Source organism: Octopus bimaculoides, chromosome 26 (genome assembly GCF_046866305.1).
Source record: "Octopus bimaculoides isolate indiv1 chromosome 26, ASM4686630v1, whole genome shotgun sequence".
Lineage (NCBI taxonomy): Eukaryota > Metazoa > Mollusca > Cephalopoda > Octopoda > Octopodidae > Octopus > Octopus bimaculoides.
Window position 1 is genome coordinate 23579449 of NC_142953.1, and position 14304 is coordinate 23593752.

The 14304-nt window shown below is 33.8% G+C and overlaps 1 protein-coding gene across 19 annotated transcripts in view; it reads left to right on the forward strand.

Moving 5' to 3' along the window:
- LOC106883622 (calmodulin-binding transcription activator 2) overlaps positions 1-14304 on the forward strand; it is an 859097-nt gene that overhangs the window by 242836 nt on the left and 601957 nt on the right. The window lies entirely within an intron of this gene.

Genomic DNA, 14304 nt, shown 5'->3' on the forward strand with positions numbered 1-14304 from the left:
CTCTGTTTTAATTTTGTTGTTTTTTTTTTCCAACTTCTTTGCAATGTAATATTATAATAGTATTAAATTGCAAAAAAAAAAAAAAAAAAAAAAAAAAAAATTTAAAAATGATGTCTGTATCTGAAAATGAAATTTTTATTCATAAGAAAATAACTGAGGCATAAAACACAGAAGGCTATAAAATTTCTATGATATATACTCTTTATGAAGAGTTAAACAAGATATATATATATGTGTATATATATATATATATATATGTTTGTGTGTATCTGTGCATTTGTGTGTGTGTGTGCGTGTGTATGTATATAATTTTATATTTATTATCTTTGCTTTTTTTTTTTTAAATTGTTGCTTTTGTTTTGTGTGTAACATTTGACAGATTTCAATGGTTTTTGTAAATTTGTTTCTATTGAAGAAATTATTGTAATATGAAGTGAGAAGAAAGAAAGGAGTCCACACACCAATATTTAAATCATTTCCTTCTTTTATATTATTACTATTATTATTATCATCATCATAATATCATCATCTTGTATTTCTTCTGCTCAATAAATCTTCAGACATTAAAAATTAAAATTATTGATATGATTTTTGTTTAAAATTATCTGTTTGACTGATCCTTGTTTCTGTAATGTTTTTATTATTACTATTATTAATTATAAATATTTCTCAGATAGACGCACGCGGAAACCAAACCCTTTGTTGATAATTCATTGATGTGTGAAGTTTTAGGATGAGGTAACTTAGACTTCAACTTTACTGGAATGTTCAGATTTGACTTAGAATTTGTAGATTTGGACTTCTTGTGGACTTCTTGTGTAATTATGACCGTTAATATCTTTTATCTATTACTTGTTTCAGTCCTTGAAGTGGGGCACATATTGGACACTGCCTTGAAGAGTTTAGTTGAACAAGTCAACCCTAGTACTAATTTTTAAACCTGGCATTTTTTCGATCGGTCCCTTTTTGCCAAATTGCAGGGTTACATGGTCATAAACAAACCAACACTCACTGTAAAGTGGTGGTGGTGGGGGACAAATACAAAGATATATACACACATATACATGACAGGCTTCCAAACAGTTTCCATTTATCAAATTCATTCACAAGACATTGGTCGACCCAGGGCTGTTGTAGAAAACACTTGCCCAAAGTGCCATGCATCAGGACTGAACCTGAAACACATGGCTGCTCATACAGTCCGTCTGTACCTATGTACAGTAAACATTTAAAGTTTTCCTCTGGTATTAAATTTCTAGAAACAAGCTTTGGTATAAACATTTATTTTGACCTGTAACACAGCTCAAGGTTTACATCAGGGTACAAACATAGGAAACGGCAGATGGGATTTACCTCCAAATTCCATTAGCTTTGTCATATCTTTTTAAGTAAAAAAAAAAAAAAAAAGTTTTCATTTGTAAGTCAACAGCAATCTATTACTAATGTATAGTCCATCAGTTTTGGTGAGTGATGAAATACAAAACCCAACTCCATTATCTGAAACTAATAATACTACTGACTATATGACCGTGAAATGAGTGCCATAAAAGAGAAATTAGGTTCATGGTATGCTTTTAAGTGTGTGTAGTGGTGGTGGTGGTGGTGTTGGTAGGGTATTATTTAACGTCTGGGTAAGTCTTCAATGTCAAACTTCACTATCCCTCTCACCTGAACTCGATAATAATGAAAATAGGAATACAAACCTATTGCTGAATTTTCCTGATTCAGAAAAATCAAACATAAAATTCAGACATCTAATTAATGGCTGTATTTATCACACTTGCATGAGATAAATAAGTATTGATTAATCTACTTATGAAGTCTAGAGTAATTTGAGAGACTGACTGACTAGCTGAGTGAATGTAGAGGAATGCGGAGAGATATTGTTGTCTGTTGGTATGGACATATATTAGTAGTTATTGATGTAAACTTGAAATAGCTAGAGTTTAGGGCTTGGAGACTTGAAAGTAGGTTGTTTGCATCACTATCCAACTCATCCATGCCAACCCAAATAAAGGGTTGTTAGATTGATGATGAAAATAAAATCTAGCTGAGATTCATTTCAGTGCATTCTGAATTTCCAAATTTCCTGGGTAACGCTGTATTATATATATATATATATATATATATATATATATATATATATATATATATATATACACATATGACTATCAAAGTGTGAACATATGTATGTATATATATATATATGTGTGTGTGTGTGTGTGCATATTGGAGTAGGCTAGTTTGTGTGTTGATCTTTTCTACCCATTTTAAAGGTACAAACGAAACTGAGATCACTTGATTAGTGAAAGAAGGAAATGTAAGTTTATATGGAATCTATAATCCTACTTTATCCTGCCAAGCCTGTGCTTGAATATCTTTAAAGAAGCAGCACTGGCTGAACATTTGTTTAAGAAACCAACGACTTCAAAGGTAAAGTAATTGGATGGCTGCTTCATTTTTCATCTTCTCTCTATGAGCTCGTATCAATAATTCCTGCTTCTTATTGAGATAAAGCAGTATATGATGTACATGACACACACAGTATCACCACCATCATCATCATATCACCAGAGACTGGGGATTTAAATTTACTTGTGCATTATTCTTGCCAATAGCATCTATAAATTCTCCTATTTTTCCTTTAGCTGTAGTTATACTTTTTGAGCAAAGGTTATATATTTTTCTTTACTGCCATAATATAAGGAAAACACTGAAAGTCAGAGATATCAACCATCTCAAGTGACCAATGCAAAATATTAGTTTACATATATATATATATATGTATGTATGTATGTATGTATACACACACACACGTGCACACATATATGTACTGATATATGATCACTTTCTTGGCAGCACATACTTAGAAGGCAGTGTTCCCAAAAAGACCATACTTCAGGAACTAAAACCTGCTTTTCTGATTCTAACAGTTCATGTCATACACATGTGGATACATGAAATGTTAGATATATATATATATATATATATATATATATATTCCAGGCTTTGCTTATATTTCTGTAATCCTGGTAGTTAATAAAGCTTATCATTAAAGATCACATAAAGGTTTTTATCCATGCACTTGACTTCTATAACATTGCTTCTAATTGTTTTTATACTTTTGGCTTCTGTTTCTCTCTTATCACCATCTTACAGGTAACACAAGACAGAAGAATCTATTTACGAACATTTATTGAATGTCCATTGGCATTTTTAGTTAAAGAGCTCATTATTAAGATATATGCACGATTTATGACTTTAGAATATATAATGGTGTGATCTTGTTGACCTCACTCTATTTGACCTTAAGAATAATTACAAAATCTTTAAAAATAGCATCACTTAAAGATTTATAGATAGGTTATTGTCAGTGCCTTCTTTCATTATTCAATTTTTCCTTCAATTTAACTCTACCGTAACTGAGTGGTACCCTTGTTATTACCCCCTGTTGATATCCTGCCAATTTCCTCATTGATGCAATGACTTCAAAATATCATTGGAAATTAATAAACAATAGAGTATCTAGAATTTTTGTTTTCTAACTCAACAAAACTAACTAAAGGTTGTAGAGGAGGGGAGTCATTCAGATTCTTTCTATATAAGGATATAAATAAATGATTACTGAAAGTCATTTATTCACACTAAACAATATTTGAATTTCAAATGAAACAGTGACATTCTTGTAATTAAATTTCCTTTGTGTGCTTCTGTGAGACGTGGTGGAATTATTAAACCTCACACACAGATGACTGCTGGAATACAAGGCCTACATAGTTGAGAAAGAAGAAAGTAGATGAAAAAAAAAGGCAGCTATCTCACTTTCTATCTCTTCCTCCCACCTTTCTCTCTTTCTCTCTCTCTCTCTCTCTCTCTCTCTCTCTCTCTCTCTCTCTCTCTCTCTCTCTCTCTCTCTCTCTCTCTCTCTCTCACACACACACACACAAAATACAAACAAACAAGACAATAACTGAATAATTAATCCCTGTGTATGTGTGATTAACGAAGTGAAGCATTACATTAGAGATATCAAGCAAAATCCATGGTGAGTAAGAAACTTTTAGCTTGCTGTGGTAACGCAAGCCACATTAAAAAGTAAATGCATTCTGATTGTTTGACAAATTGCTTGGTTGCCTATAACACAACAATTCTCTTGTGTGTGTGTGTGTGTGAGAGAGAGAGAGAGAGAGAGAGAGAACCCCTCCCACCCAAACATCACTTTGTTTCTTCAAATATTCATTGTTATCATGGCAGGCCAAGTTTCTGTTTGGTGCTTCTTTAATTCCTGATCTCTCTCTCTCTCTCTTTCTCTCTCTCTCTTTTTCTCTCTCTCTCTCTCTCTCTCTCTCACATATAAATCAGAGATAATGTCATTGTTGCAGTGTTAGTTGTATCTTCTTTCTTCTTTAGACACCATGTCCGGAAAGTAGGACATATGCTATCATGTCCAACTACAATTCTCTGTTCTTCGTTTTTCTCTAGCAACTCCACTTCCTGATGTGTTTAATGCTTCTTCCTTCCAACCAATTCCTCAAGTTTGACATCCATATCATCCTTCTCCTTCCTCTGCTTCTTTTCCCCTTCAATCTTTGTGGCCACCACTAAACCCTCCAGGCCGTCATTCCTCATTACATGACCAAGAATTCTCTGTTGCTAGAACCTTATTTCACAAAGTACTTTCCTATTTACCGCATCCTTGTTAGTTGTATATTTTATGTTTCATGACTATGGACTGCTTAAAACAATAGCAATATCTACACTGAAGTAAACCAGTGGTTTTAAACACAATTGACATTCTCAGACATAAATTTGTCGAAGTTGGTGAACATGTCTTAGAATTACCACAACTGTAAACCACCTAAAATTAATTCCGTAGTAAAACAAACTATTATTGTGAAAAATGGCTGCTGCTTCATTTTTGTTTTTAAAGAGAAAAGCTTTAAACTCTAACTTTTATATTGATAAACCTTGTTATTTTTTTTCTTTTAATATTATTTAAGTATCCAAAATACAAAGTTTCTTTACTAAACCAAAAAAAAAAAAAAAAAAGATCTTCCACAATATTCATGAACTAGGAATTTAGAATTTCATTAATTTACTCAGGTATGTCTGTAATGATAATACCTTTTTGGACTCTATAAATAAAATAAATTCTTGTAAAAGAAGTATATAATTGATAAAATTAATTCCCCAAAATTATTGTCATCTTATTTTTTATATTTTATTCAAATTTTGTTTTGAGGTCTTAACAGAGATTTAGAGTTTAGACACACTTAGTTTGACTTTGCCTTTTGAAATAATGTATATCATAGAGGCTTAGTTACCCTTGACAGAACTTGAGCTCAGAGCATAAGATGTCAGAAATTATCTGGAATAATTATGAAAAATAGAATAAGTGATAATAATGACTTCTTCAGCATAAGACATAGTTAAAATAGGAGGAAAGTGGTCGACCAATAACTGATTAATTTGACTCTGGCATTTCATTGGAAATTTGGATGTTTAAAATGTGAAATACATTGAAGTGATGTCAAACATGCTTCCTTCTTTAACCCTTTCATTACCAGTCCGGCTGAAACCGGCTCTGGCTCTGAGCACAAACGTCTTGTTTCTATAAGTTTTGAATTAAAATCTTCCACCAAACCTTAGTCACAATTCATGTTCCTAACACTAGCTGAATGATAACTAAGTTGTTTTACTAAATTCTTTGTTATATTTAAAATTAATTGAAAGAAACACAGAGCATCTCAAAATAAATAGAGTAACGAAAGGGTTAACATATGCTTAAATTATTTAAATAAGGACATTTAAAAAGGTGAGTAAAATTAATTCCAGCTGGAAATTAAAACCTTGTTTGAGATCAGTGGTTCTCAACCATTTTTGGCCCATGGACCCCTTTGATTCCTATTTTATTCAGGTAGACTCCCATAGACATTTGATGTCTAAATAAATCCTATTACATTTTTATGATTAAATATTATTAGGAATTGTATAAATAAATTGAAATATATTGTGTATTCTAGAAGTATAAGCGATATATTGTACATAAATTTTAACAGTAAAATCTTGTGTGGACCCCAAGGGCTATGTGGACTCCTGTCAAGAACCACTATTCTAGATTCAGTTTTCTGAGAGCCTATAACCACATGATGGTAATAAAGGCATAATTAATAGGCAGTGATGAGGGATTTCTTTTTATTGTATTCTCAGTTGTGAAAACTACTGAATTGAGATCTGCTTTAACATTTAGATTACTCTGTCAAATGTAATGCTTATTTATTCACAAGGTTTTCAATTAATTATGAGTTATATCATAACTTCAAGATTTTGATGATATGATAAATGACATTGTAGGGACAGTGTGGGTGACTGGATCTGGCTGGTTTGAACATAAAATAGGGAGAATATTTGGGCAAGATATGGTTGGTTTAAATGCTAAAAAGGGTTAAAGTTTTTTGTATAAATTATATCATCACCCGCAACATTAAAGATATAAATCAAAGTTAAATCCCACACTACCAATTTGAAGTCTTAGTTAACAATTGATACCTCGCATGGCTGTGTGGTAAGAAGTTTGCTTCCCAACCACATGGTTCTGAGTTCAGTCTCACTGTGTGATACCTTGGGTAAGTGTCTTCTACTTTAGCTTTAGGCTGACCAAAGCCTTGTTAGTAGATTTGACAGATATATATATATATATATAAAGAGAATTGTTGTATTATAGGCAACCAAGCAATTTGTCCAGTTAGGAAGGGTGCCTGTTTTTAATAGTGGGAATTAGGAGGACATTTTAATAGATACACATCCATACATTCATACATGTATTAAAAACAGTACCACTCAAATGGTTTCATCAGGAGGGACCAATTCTGTGGGGGTAAAGAGCGGCTATAAAAGGAATCCAGGGGAACAAATATGGAGACAATTACGCAGAAAAGCAAATTTGATGTAAACACTGTTATATTTAATTTGTTTATCAGCATAATTATCTCCATATCTGCTCACCTGGATTCATCTTATAGCCACTCTTTACTCCATGGAATTGGTCCCTCCTAAAGACATCGGAATCTAAGTTTGAATCATTTGAGTGATACTAATTATTTTCTATACTAGGAATCTCTGGTTCTCATCTGTTGACTATATACGTTCATACATGTGTGTGTGTGTGTGTGGCCCAATGGTTTTTTTTGGGGGGAGGGGAGGATTATTTGGATCCATTTCCTGGACTGGGTAGCATGTTGTGTCCTTCATCATGGTTCGTCATTTCACATTGTTCCAGTCTACTCAGCTAAATGTGAATACAATATAGTAGTGAAATGGCCCTCCAGCTGTCATACCCCTGATGTTTCAATAAGTTAAGCCACTGGAGGGTGAGTGTGTATGTGACTAAAAGGAGGTCTGTGTCTACTCACGACTATATAAGCACCTAAAACTGCAAAAGCACAGTACATGCTACCAGGTCACTTGCAACAGATGGCTATGATTTGTGCATTTATGTGTGTGTGTGTGTAAATTCAAGTTCTTGTGTTATTGAAGATTTTTTATTAATTAGCCAGTTGAGATATTTCAATTGATGAAGGTGGAAATGTTACCTCCTAAAACTAAGGTTGCCACTTCTGTCTCTTACTATCCTTCACACTCATTCCTCTTTCTGGCTTTCATGCCATTCTACTCCCACTTTTCCTGTTTCTTTAAGCAAACAAAATGAGATTGTTTAATGATTTTCAGCCAAAACAGCTCAAGTTCAAAAGAAAGTGAGGTATATAGTATAATGCTCTAGAGATCTCATTTGGAAATAGAAAAAGATATAATATCGAAATTATACACCTACACACTTACACACAAACAACATACAATAGCATTGCTTTTCTTTATTTTCCTTTGAACTTCAAATGTTTAGGTTGCCAGTCATTAAATAGTCTTATTTTCTCTGCTTTTGAAGATGTATAGCCATGAGTTTAGTTTCTTTTCTATAGTGTTTCAAACTATTAAAATACTATTATATACACAGGCACACATAGAGAGTTGTACACATTATAAACAGATACACATTCATAGACATAAACACACACGTACATAGATATAAACTTATAAACACACACGCACACATACACAACACACACACGCACATATATGCATATACACACACCTATCTAACTACTTACCTTCCTACCTATAAATACACACACACACACATGTATATAAGCACACACACATACAGATATACGTACATAGCCTTTGATTAATAATAGAAGAAATACTTTAGATCTGTTAAGTATTAGCAGTTAGGAAGAAGCTAATATATAAAAGTATATTACTAATGATTCTTTTGCCAAAATGAAACCTATTGATTAGAAGAGGGTAAAGCTCTAATTTTTTTCACCTCACCTTTGAAGTAGTATCTCTATGTATGCATGACTACCTGCCACCCCCACTACAGTACACACACACAGAGTAGTCTATTTTCACTTAACCTTTGGTCTCTGACTTGACTCCTGTTTTTATAATTCAACCCATGTCATATTCCTTTTCCCTTTACTTCTTCTGTACTATTCTGCTGAGTTGACAAGTGTATGAACTGAAGGTTATTCTGTTTCCACTGAAATGAGAGATCAATGTTACAGCTTATTCAACTAAGTTGACATCTTCCTTGGAATTCAAGGAATGGCTAATACACAGGTTCAGTGAAGGCACATGGCTTAGTGGTTAGGTTAATTGGCTCATGATTGTAAGGTTGTGAGTTCAATTCCCAGCAGTGCATTCAGTCTTTGAGCCAGTACTTTATTTCCCATTGCTCCAGTGCATTCAGCTGGCAAAAATAAGTAGTAGCTGTATTTCAAAGGGCCGACCTTGTGATGCTGAATCTCTTTATAGAACTATGTTAAGGGAACATGTGTCTGTGGAGTGCTCAGCCACTTACATGTTAGTTTCATGAGCAAGCTGTTCTGTTGATTGAATCAACTGGAACCCTCGTTGTAACTGATGGAGTGATAGTTAATACACAGGTTCAACTTGTATTTGGCTAAATGTGGTTTAGATGTTTGTATCATGAAGTAGAGAAGGCTAGCTGGCAAAACTGTTAGCACACTGGGCAAAATGCTATGCTTAGAGGCATTTCATCTGTCTATTCATTCTGAGTTCAAATTCCACTGAGGTCGACTTTGCCTTTTATTCTTTCGAGTTCAGTGAAATAAGTACCAGTTGTGCAATGAGGTCGATCTAATCGATTGCCCCCCCATCTCCTCCAAATTTCAGGCCTTGTGCCTATTGCAGAAAGGATTGTTAAGTACAGAAAAAAGTGGTGGATTAGTAGAATTGTTTAGTGTTAGAAAAATGCCTTATGATATTTTCTCCAACTCTTTAGGTTCTGAGTTCAAATCCTGCTGAGGTCAACTTTGCTTTACATCCTTTTGGAATTTATAAAATGAAGTATCAGTCATGTACTGGGGTTTGATGATATTGACACAACCCTCCTCAAAATTGGTTGTCAATTTTAAGTTAATTACATCAACTTCAGTGCTCAGATGGTGCTTGTTTTACCAACCTGAAAGGTGGCATTTGAACTCAGGATGTAAAGAGCCAGAAGAAATATCACTAAGCATTTCTTCCTTGTATGTTAATTATTCTTCCTGGTGGCCTCCTTCCCTTGTACCTGAAAGAAAAAAAAAACATTATTAAGCACAGAAAGATAAAATGTTCTATAATCTTAGCAAATGATGATATTAAAACATTGAACATACAGACAGAGACAGTTTTATAGTTATAGACTACTGTGTGTCTTTGTTCCACCTATTTGTCATGATAAACTTTATGTTGGTTAATGTTATCAAGGGTGTGCAGTTTTATAGTGACAGACTGTCTATGTTCCAACTATTTGTTATAGTAAATTTTATGTTGGTTAATATTATCAGTGATGTGCTACAGTTTTATAGCGACAGACTATTGAATGTCTTTGTAGTACCTATTTGTCAAGATAAATTTTATGTTGGTTAATATTATCAATAATGTTCTCATAGACATATTTCTATTCATCCAATATCTTTTGATTTGTTTCATGTCTATAAAGATAATTACTTCAGCAGCACAGTAATTTGGTATTAATAGTAACCACTGGACTAACAACAGCAGCAGCACATAGGTGTATATTTAGAAAGAGTGAATTCATCATTTGCTGTGTTGAGTAGTTAAAAAAGAAATCATGATTCATTTATTTATTCATAAAAGAAACAATGTTTATGACTTTTCATCTACAGATGAGCAAAAACTACATTTAACTCTGTGAAAACCTGACCCTTGTGAAGAATCACAAACTGGTGTTTGTGGGGTATAATTTGAATGGGACAGTTATTTTTACAGTGCCTCCAGGTGCCATGCAGTGGGATCGAACCCCAAATCACATTGTTGTGAATTGAACTTTTTTAGCTACACACCCAAGCTCACTCATTCTATGAAATCATTATCAGTAAGGTTTAACCCTTTAGCATTCAAACCCGCCAGATCCAGCCCAAATATTCTCCCTGTTTTATGTTCAAACTGGCCAGATTTTCACACCTACCTTGCAATGTCATTTAAAAAAATATCCTTCACATCTTCAGGATCTCAAAGCTACGAGATATTGCATGATTAATTCAAAGCAATGTGAATAAATAAGCATTACATTTGACAGAGTAACTTGAATGCTAAAGGGTTAAGTTACATGCCTAATGTAAAGATGAAGTTGTGTGATATGGTAGTTGTTTGATATAAGATCTCCAAAAGTGGAAAGTTTTTATAAATTATGAAGTTTTAAATATTAACTCTTTAATCTGATATATTAAATACATGAAAATATCATACAACAAATCCAGATGATAGTTGTTTTTCTCAGTATTAGTAATATATCAAGTGGTACCAGTTAGAATTTGAAAGAAATGGTTACAAAACTGATTTCTAGTAAACATAGAGGGATCCTTTTGAACCCCTTGCAGTGGAAACATCCAGTGTCCTTGGCCTCTCAGCCACTTCTGCTCCTGGTCTGGTTGAAGTAGAGATTGAAATGACACCTTCAGAATGGTTTGGCTCTTTCAATACTTCTCCCTCATCAATTTTTAGAGGAATGTATTCATTGATTTATCTGCTGGGACCTCAAAATAGTAATCATCATCGTCATTGTCGTCATTATTTAATGCCAACTTTTCAATATTTACATGGGTCAGATGGAATTTATTGAAGCAGATTTTCTATGATTGGATGCCCTCCTTGTCACCAACCCTTCCCTGTCTCCAAGCAAGGTTTCCCAATGGCGAGACAAGCATGTCTAGCCATTATCACTTGTATCACAATGATGCACACTTACAACCATCATATGATGTCTAAACAAGAGTAAACACACACACACACACACACACACACACAGATACACACTCACTCACTCACTCACTCACTCACTCACTCACTCACTCACTCACTCACTCATGCATGCACACACACATGCACGCACACACACATGCACACACACACACATATGCACACACATACTCACGATGGGCTTCTTTCAGTTTCTTCTTATCAGAGCCACTCACAAGACTTTGGTCAGCCTAGGGGTATAGTAGAAGACTATAGATGGGACATAGGAGAATTGAACCCAAGACCACAGGATTGAGAAGTAAGCTTCTCTGCCACACACCCGCACCTACACCCATAATATATAATAAAGAATATCTGCAATATATTTCTTAATAAAATTGTCCTAACTATTCTTAATTCCTGAAAATTTCATCACTGTATTCTCAATAAACAGTATTAATGTTGCTAACCAATGATGTAGTTAAATTAGGATATTAGAGATGTGGAAAATTCCAACTTGTTATATTTGCAAAATGTTACATTTACAACATGTTATATTTACAACATGTTATGTATTTAATATATTTAATAATTTCATTTGATAATTCATGTTCTGCAGCCATTGTGCAATGTTGTATGTTGGAAATTGACAAAGTGAATAGGATTTTCTCTGAGGAATAGAGTCTTAATAGTGTGCATACTGCTGCACCTGGCAATCAACAATGTGATATGCTGGTTGCAATAAGGGTCACATTCATCTCTGGTAAAAATATTGAACTCTACCTGGAGATCCAGACTGGAAGAGGAGGTACCAGTTGCTAATTAGGCAGGCTGAAGATAGAATTATCTCCCTTCTCTTACAACAGAGATGTGACAAGGATTAAACAGGTGACCGAGTTGATGTGCAGATCTAGGGTGGAGGCACATGGCTTAGTGGTTAGGGATGTTCGACTCTCGACTATAAGGTTGTGTGTAAGATTCCTAGTGGTGTATCTGTCCTTGAGCGAGAGTTTTTATTTTACATTGCTCCTGTCCACTCAGCTGGCAAAAATGAGTTGTGTCTGTAATTCAAAGGGGCCAGCCTTGTCACATCCTGTGTCATACTATATCTCCCTGAGAACTACTTTAAGGGTACATGTATCTGTCTAATGCTCACTCCCTTGCACATTTATTTCATGAGCAGGATGTTCTGTTGATTGGATCAATTGGAACATTGTAAATGATGGAGTTCCAGTTCCAAGTCAGTCTTGATCAAGCAAACCCATCAATGGCATTCCAATCATGACCATTCCATTTGTTGGAAGTATCTATCACTGTATTACTTTGTACTTCCTTTCCTTTTTTTAAAATGCAATGTGATGAGGGAGATTTGGTTGATATTTCTAGCTGCTCAAGCATCCAAGAATTGGTTCCCTTGGCTCATGCTTGACCAAATAAGCAGTACTTCTGTACTTAATTTTGCAGGTATTTTAATATTTCATCTCAGAGCACAATAGTTGAGTGGATTGTGTTAATCTCTTAAAACAGGTATAAAGAACATAAAAGGTCTTTAGGAAAACTACTTCAGCATAGAGTAAGAATGAAAAGTGTAGGTGCTATAGACACTTCCCGTAAGGCATTTCTATCTCAGTGACCTTTAAAGGTTAAATAAATAGGTTTAACTTCCTTTTTCTTTCTTGGCTTTCTACCTAACCTGCTAAAGAATTGTAGAATTTCTAGTTTGCTGGTTTGTTAATCAATTCCCAGATAAGTTATGAACACACAACACTTTGAACTGCATAAACACAAATATTTGGTGAAATATATTTTATTGCCTTAAGATTTTTGTTTGCTTCCTATACTATAAAAATGATAGCAATATATATATATGTGTGTGTGTGTGTGTGTGTGTGTATTTATGTTTGTATGTGTGTGGATAGCACAGAAATGCATATATCCATACATAACCAAGCAGCATAATATTTTAAGCTTTCAAGCAATAAGTTATTGAAGATACCTTGCTTTATCTTTTTTTAGAGCAAGTGACAAGGAGCTCTTGCTTTCAACAGACGATGCCTACCCGGCCATCCACCCACCACGATTTTTGTCTTGTGGTCTGTAAAGAAATCAATTTGCTATGATTTTTCCTTTTCTTCAAACAGAATACAAATAATTGCTGTGTATGAAAACACACACACACACACACACACACACACACACACACACACAAAAAGCAAATCAATTGTCCTCTGTCCAATTGTGGATTGTGTTCTGAAAGTAAACGTTTCCATTGCTGTTGTAGAATGCCTCCATTCAAGATGATGATGTTTGCTGAATAGAAATTAATTTTCTTAAAGGTTGAATACATTCCTACATTTCTACTTCACTGGATTCCATTTATTAACTTTTATAGAATCATTTTATTTGATTTCTATTGTTAAAATTTCGGTATTTTTATCTCACTTCATATATAATATATGTATATATATATAAATACACACACACACACACATATGTATATATATATATATATATATATATATATATATATATATATATATGTATATATATATATATATTGTACATATGCATAAATATATATACACACATACACAGTTTGCCAGTTTGTGTATGTGTCTAAACATACATATATCTTTTGTGCATGTGTATTGACATAGAAAGATAGATAGGGCAGTCGATTAGGAGAATCAACAGAATGTTAGACAAATGTTTTAATGCCTTTCTTAATGCCAATTACTTTACAGAGAGTAATGGGATCCTTTTATGAGCATATGAGAGGATGTCATGCCCTTCACAAGACTAAGGAGTCCTCTCAATCCTACATTTTTGCTCACTTGTTAACCACTTTACAATATTTATATATCTTTATTGTTTAGTGATCTCAAATGTCTGTTTACATTCAATTCTTGTCTATGGTTCAGTGTAGGATCTTGTTTCCTAATGAAGTGTACCTCTTCTTACTGGAGGTTTTTAACATCT